The sequence below is a fragment of the Aptenodytes forsteri genome, unplaced genomic scaffold (genome assembly GCF_000699145.1).
Source record: "Aptenodytes forsteri isolate BGI_AS27 unplaced genomic scaffold, ASM69914v1 Scaffold257, whole genome shotgun sequence".
NCBI lineage: Eukaryota > Metazoa > Chordata > Aves > Sphenisciformes > Spheniscidae > Aptenodytes > Aptenodytes forsteri.
Genome location: NW_008795194.1, coordinates 829,950 through 836,673, shown reverse-complemented (window position 1 = coordinate 836,673; position 6,724 = coordinate 829,950).

Sequence of the window (6,724 nt, the reverse complement as noted above, 5' to 3'; positions counted from 1 at the left end):
GGAGGTTTAGATTGGACATGAGGAAAAATTTCTTTACTGAAAGAGTGGTTAAACATTGGAACAGGCTGCCCAGGGAAGTGGTTGAGTCCCCATCCCTGGACGTATTTAAAAGACGAGTAGATGAGACGCTTAGGGACGTGGTTTAATGGGCAAGGTGGTGTTAGGTCAACGGTTGGACTCGATGATCTTAGAGGTCTTTTCCAACCTCAATGATTCTATGATTCTATGATTCTTCCTTCCTACTTTTAGTAGGAAGTATTTTACCACGTGTTAGAGAGAACTGATGAACAAAAGCATTCATTCAGACTTTCAAAGATGTTTCTAGAAGATGTTTTATCTGTTTTCAGGAAGACAGACATCACCTACCAAGTGTGTTTCTTTGAGTGTCTTGCCTTGGTATGGCCTCAGACCCAGCGAACTACAGGATATTCCACGTATGGAATGGATGGGCTTTTAAATCCCATCACAAACTTGGATGTTGTCCTAAGCCCAGGCACTGCTAGAACAGGGATCTGGGCTGAGAAACTGCTAAGAAAGATGTGGCAAAGCAACATCAAGGATAGAAAGAGTTAAATGGCTGAAGAAAATTGAAGACAGATGATCATTTGGTATTTTTCCTACTTAAGCCAGCATGAAGGGGAAAAAATGCGATCACCACAAAGAGTCTAAAAAACAGAAGCACAGAGGAAATTGCTGCGGCCAGGAAATGAGCAGGGGAAAGGCAGTTTACCCAGTGGTTTCGATAGAAGCCACAGAACTGCTTAGAAAAGGAACAAAGAGTGCTGCAAGAGTCAGAAACTGCAGGCTAAGGCCCAGACCCAGCAGGAGCTGAAGGAGGCACAGGCTCACAGCCATGGGCCTACCTGGGAGCAATTCTCAGATCCAGGTCTTGATGTGAGCTCTGTCTTCACCCAGACACCTGTGTGCACAGTTTTCCTCCCCTGGCCTTCCAATTGCCTTCTCTCCAACAACTGCTTCTCTTCAATGACAACTGAAAGCCCAGCAGGAAACACAAAATGTACTGACTGGGGGCTGTACACAAACTTTAGAGTTGTATTTTTTCATATTAAAATATTAAAGGCAGTGGGACACTTTCCATTACAAATCTCCATTTTGTATAACAAATTTTGTCTGTTAAAATATACAATGTAAGATTTGTGAGGGTTTTCTAGCTCATTTCAGTTTTATCTTGTTTTTCCTCCTTGCACCCTCCCTGATAAAACTGACTACTCCCTTTTGCTCAGGCTTTAAAATGTCCCTCATGCAGACACTTAGCTAGGAAAATGAGAACTGGAAAGCAGCAATTTCAAAATCTGATCAGTGCAAAATGCAGCCAGAATGCAAAGTTACACAGACATCTTGGAAAAGTGGTTCTGATTTGTTACAGTTATTTCAACTTTTTTTTTTTTATGTACACAACTCATTGACCTAACTCTATCATAATGAGAAATAGCGATATCAGAGAGCCTTTAAAATAATTACTGTAATATGGATAAAAGTTTAGGAAATCCCACTCAGTTCAAAAAAATACACGTTAGTTTCTACTTGCCTTAAAAAGTTATCATTTGCAAAGTGTTTAGTGCAAAGTGTTAGCAAAGCTGTTGAAACAAATCAAAACCCAACAACTTTAAAAACAGCAACACAGTTTTAAAAGACTGCCTTAATCAAGAGCAGTCGTTCATGAAGTAGTCCAAGCACATCAGCCACAGAGGACCCCATCACCCTACCTGTTTAATATTTCCTCTGTTCTTAGGGGAACCCCTGACTCAATATGAGTTTTCTAATGGTTAACACTCATCAAAGATATTAAGATGATTGCAGGGAATAGTTTTAGTTCTCCCTTGTAAATACATAATATAATTCTTTGTCACCTGTGAGATATTTCCAGCATGTTTAATGTTATATTTGTTCAGGCCAAATAAATATAAATCATTAATAGATCTAAATCTTGAAATTTGACTCTTCTGATGTCTGGTAAGGGGATGGAAATATTTCATTTTGGCTCCTTCCTTTCTACTGTGTCTCTGCTTGCTTGTTTGGGTTTTTTTGTTGTTGTTGTTGTTTTGGTTTTTTTGTAGATTTCTATTTAAGACTTTACTAACCAGGTGTCCCTCCCAACCCCAAGCGGAATAATCTACTCCCACTTCCAGATACGTGCTAAGACTTCTCCATCACATACAAAAGGAAAATAGGAGACATCAGAGATCAGGTTCATTCTCATTCTTCATCCTTGGAGATACTCAAAAGCAATTTGGACTTGGTCCTGGGCAACCTGCTCTGGGTGGCCCTGTTTGAGTAGGGGGCTTAGGACAAGATAACCAGTTCATTCACAGAAGAAGAACAGTGCCCACCATTCTTACACCGTTACCTGCAGCTGTACCACAGCAGCAAAGTTTGGCAGGTTAAAGTTGTTGGATGTTCAGCCATGAAATATGAACCTAAAGTTGTAGCTGGAATCCCAGGTGCAGACTGACAGAAGGGATGCAGAGCATCTGCTGTGGTCACCCTGGCCTCAATCTCCCCCAAATCAGTCTATTTCTTCTACTGTAGCCACATTCCTTGTAGAACCAGAGCAGTACACCTGCTTCTAGTCCATTAAGTTTGGCCCTAATTTTCCTTTGTGTAATTTCACTAAAATTCAATAGAATTACACCAGGGTGAAGTCACTATTTTGTTGGGGTTTTTTTTATGTTAGGTTCTAAACTACCTCCTTATTTATGCTGTTAGGTCTTAATCTTAGAGAGCTATCAACAGATTACAACCTAACTGCATAAATTAGGAATGTAATTAATTTGTTGATGGTTTTCTGTGTTGTTGTTGTTGTTGTTTTTTAAATAGCAATCCCACTAAATCCCAGGAATTACAGTCAACTGCAAAACAATTGCAACCATTACTGAACCAGCTAAAAGCAATTCAACAGCTGTATCTTCTAAAATGTTACTGAGTCCAGAGACCTACAAATAATACAGACTCATAATACTAGCTACAATTACAATGTGGCTTATAGAGCATGGGTAACTATGAATTACATGATAAAGATCTTCAATTTATAAGGTAGTTTAAAAGTTATTTGTAGTGTATAGTGTATAACAAAAGAAAGCAAAACCAAATCACAGCTAAAATCTTTCTAACATTTTATATATTTTCATATGTATATGGTTTAGACCTATTATTTCATATTGTTTTCTTTGCTTCTTATAGAATAACTGATCAAGATATTGGGTCTGATGCAGAGGCACATATGTATATACACACAGTCGTCCATGAGAAGATTCTGCATAACTTGCTATATAAGAGCTTTTCAAACAGTAATTAATTTATTAAAAAAAAAAAAAAAAGCAAAAGTGTGAGTTTCGTGGACAAGAACCTACCAGATCTCATCTCCCATTCACAACTAGGCATAAAAGCTTGATTTTATAGTGTAATAGGGAAACGGGCCTCCATTTTTCTAAATCCTTGGTATTCCTTGTTGTAACTGCTGAACAGCTGCCCAGATTGTTGAAACTGCATTTCAGAGAGCACATCAGACTCAAAGCAAGTAGAGATAGAATAATCTGTTAGCTCACTTTACTTGCTTCTACAAGTCATTGCAACAGTTTTCTGTACAGTATATTTTCCACTGTTTTGCTTTGCCCTTTGCTAAGTCAGATTATTTTAGTAATGAAACTTGCATTATTTAGCCTAGGAAACCAACACATAATTTGATAGACATCCACACTATTAGAAATTTAACCTGATTTAAGATAGCTAAACATAAGTAAACAAAGTGGGCAGATGAAAGCTTTATCTCTCTACACAATTCCTCTTTGCACCCTTTGCTGAGTGATGTAGATGGTAAAAGTGCTTCTAATGCCTATGGATGTAATGAAAATATATTACTGCTAGAAAAATCCTGTGCATTTAAAATTATATAAATAAGCAGTTAGGGACAGGTAGATACTCACATACATTTCAATGTCAAATGTATTCCTACAAAACAACGTACTGTAACCTGTTACCTATTTTAAACTATATGCAATGAGTGTCACTTACTTACTGTTGATTCTGTTATCAAATTATTTCTTGGCTTCTTCTGATGTTTTACCACTTTGTAAATTATTCAGCCTGAAGTGTGTTGTATATTTGCTTTTTGCCTGCTGGGCAATTTTACTATTTTGAAATTGGCCCTGTGTGATTTTTTCTTTGGTGTACCACCACCAATCATTTTATCTCTCTCTCCCCTTTCATTTTTACCTGAGAATCCCACCAAAGTCAGTGTGTCTGAATTAGTTTTGTTTTCTTGTGTTAGGAGAACCTCCCAACCTACTCTTCCATTCAAAGATAGGTGTAAAAGACTGGTTTGGTAGCCTAGCAGAGAAGCTTTCCTTGTACACTCACTTTCTTTTGCACCCACGTATTTGAAAGTATCTGTTGATCCATTCGTTGGAAGGATGAGCAATATGTAGTGCTGGGAAGATGGATATACAAAGCATTATTTACTTCTAAAGTTTTGTGGATGTCCTGTAAGTGAAGAATAATTTGTTGTTGCAAGCCTAGAGATGTACGCTTGTATATGAATTATGCTCATTTAAAAATTATCTAGGTAGGCAGACAGATTAATTAGTAGTTCACTACATAAACCTCACACTGAGGACACAGTCCCAAGTAAGGGCCATTTGTTTGTTGAAGCTCTTTTAATTAATTGTTTTTGCTAAAAGATGAAAAGGGAAGAGGCATTCCTGTTGTAAATTCAAGTCATGTACATTTTTCTGAGTATCCAACCAAGTCTCTATGGTGTAATCCAGTGATTTCAGTTCCTTCTTTTGACCACTTTGGCAGCTTAATGGAAACAGCTCTGGACTGAGCTACAGAGTAAATGAAAGAGTCTCCAAATTCCCCAGAGACCCTCCATTCCACCTCTGGACTGCTTCCAGAACACCAGTAATTGTACAGTTATAGCAGCATTATATGTAGAAAATCAACATGAGTTCTGAAGTCATTCAACAATAGTAAGCATAATTATTTACGTTACAGTCACAGAATTTCTGGGAGAAAAAAACCCACCACAACCTAAAATTAGGCTTTTGGGGAAGGCAAATTGTAGCAATTACTGGCCTAGTAGCTCTTTTTAAAGTAATGTTGATGTATTCAAAAGGAAGAAATTTTGTTGGGTTTTCTTTCAGCTGCAACGCTAGCTCTAATGCTGCAATCAGTCTGTGTGTACTCACTTAAGAAAGCAGAGGGAGCTGTCTGATGGCAATTACAATTCTCACTGCTAGGGAGCCAGGTCACAAATTAGCAATCTGTGACTTCTCATCATATCTTGCAAAAAGACAGGCCTCATATCCTTGGGAAGACAAGAGAATATGCATTGCATTATACTGTAAGATAGAGCTGGTAATTAATTTATACCTACAGAATAATTACGTTTCACTAGGACTGAGTAAAAACAATAAAAACTACTCACTGATATGGGGTATTTACAGCAAGGAAACTAAACCTGGTTCTTTTGTAGGGGGGAAAAAAACCCCTCTCCTTGAAAAATATGTAGAAAAATTGAAGAACCATGATGATGCAAAACAGTATGAAGAAATATAATAGCCCTGAAATGTAACATAATCAAGTACAAGTAATCCACTTAAAAAGTACGACTGAGATAAGTGAATGCACCAAATTACTGCAGCAGCATACCTACCGACAAATTAAAACAACGGGTTATTAAAAGTCGTAGTTACAATGAGTTAGTAAAAGTCATATTTTCCACAAATAGGAAATCCTGCTGTAATCAAAACCACTATGGTTCTTTGGTTTAGCACTGTCAAACCCAGCACGTAGAGATCTCACCCCATTGCCCAGTGAAGCTGTACTCTGTGGGATAACCAAGAGCCGTGCTAGTGCGTTTAGTGATTGCCAATGCCTCGTGTGCGGCAGAAGAGTGAATTAGCTGAAAGAGACAGTCAGTAAGGGCCTTTTCTTCAAAGGATGCTCATAGCCAGACAATGCAACAAGGAACCATAAAAAACTCGAAGTAATGGAAATAAAGAGTTCATCATGTACAGTCTAGTGGTCAGTCTGCCCCTATGCCCGCAAGCACAAATGTCAGTCTTACCCTGCAGGCAGCCCTCCCGAAAGTAAAGGAAGACGCTTAATTGAGATTAATGGCCTTTTTTGCTGGGGCCCAGGGAAAGTCCTAATTAATAAGGCAATACGTTGAATAGTGAACATAATTTATAATACGTGCAATCTTTAGAAGACATAAAAAGCACTGATCAGCATGACACTGAGTGAGAAATGTCTTATGCCTTTCTCACCTTGCTTTTCAGAGACACTTTTACCTGTCCGGTTTAAAGTTAGCATTCAAGTTTTTAATTTTTTGAAGGCCAATATGCTTGCTTTATACACCGGCATTATCCAAACTCTTGCTGATGTCACACCAAGCAGATACGACTTCAAATCAACTTACATTGTGGTCACAGATGACAGGCTTCTGTAAATCTAAGTTAAAGTAATTGCATTTACATTTGTTGATTTTGCTTGTGGTGACATTTTTCTAGGCTTTCTTGAAACGTTAAACTTAGTTTTTCTCCATTTCCTATCACCTGCAATGATCTTACATATTTTTGCTCACACTGTTGTGGGACAACACCTTTCCACATAAAACAAGGCCAAAATTTTCACACAGTAATTCCTGCCCAAACCAACTGTTCTCAGAGGAATTAGACTGGTATCCTGTTAAAAGGTATAT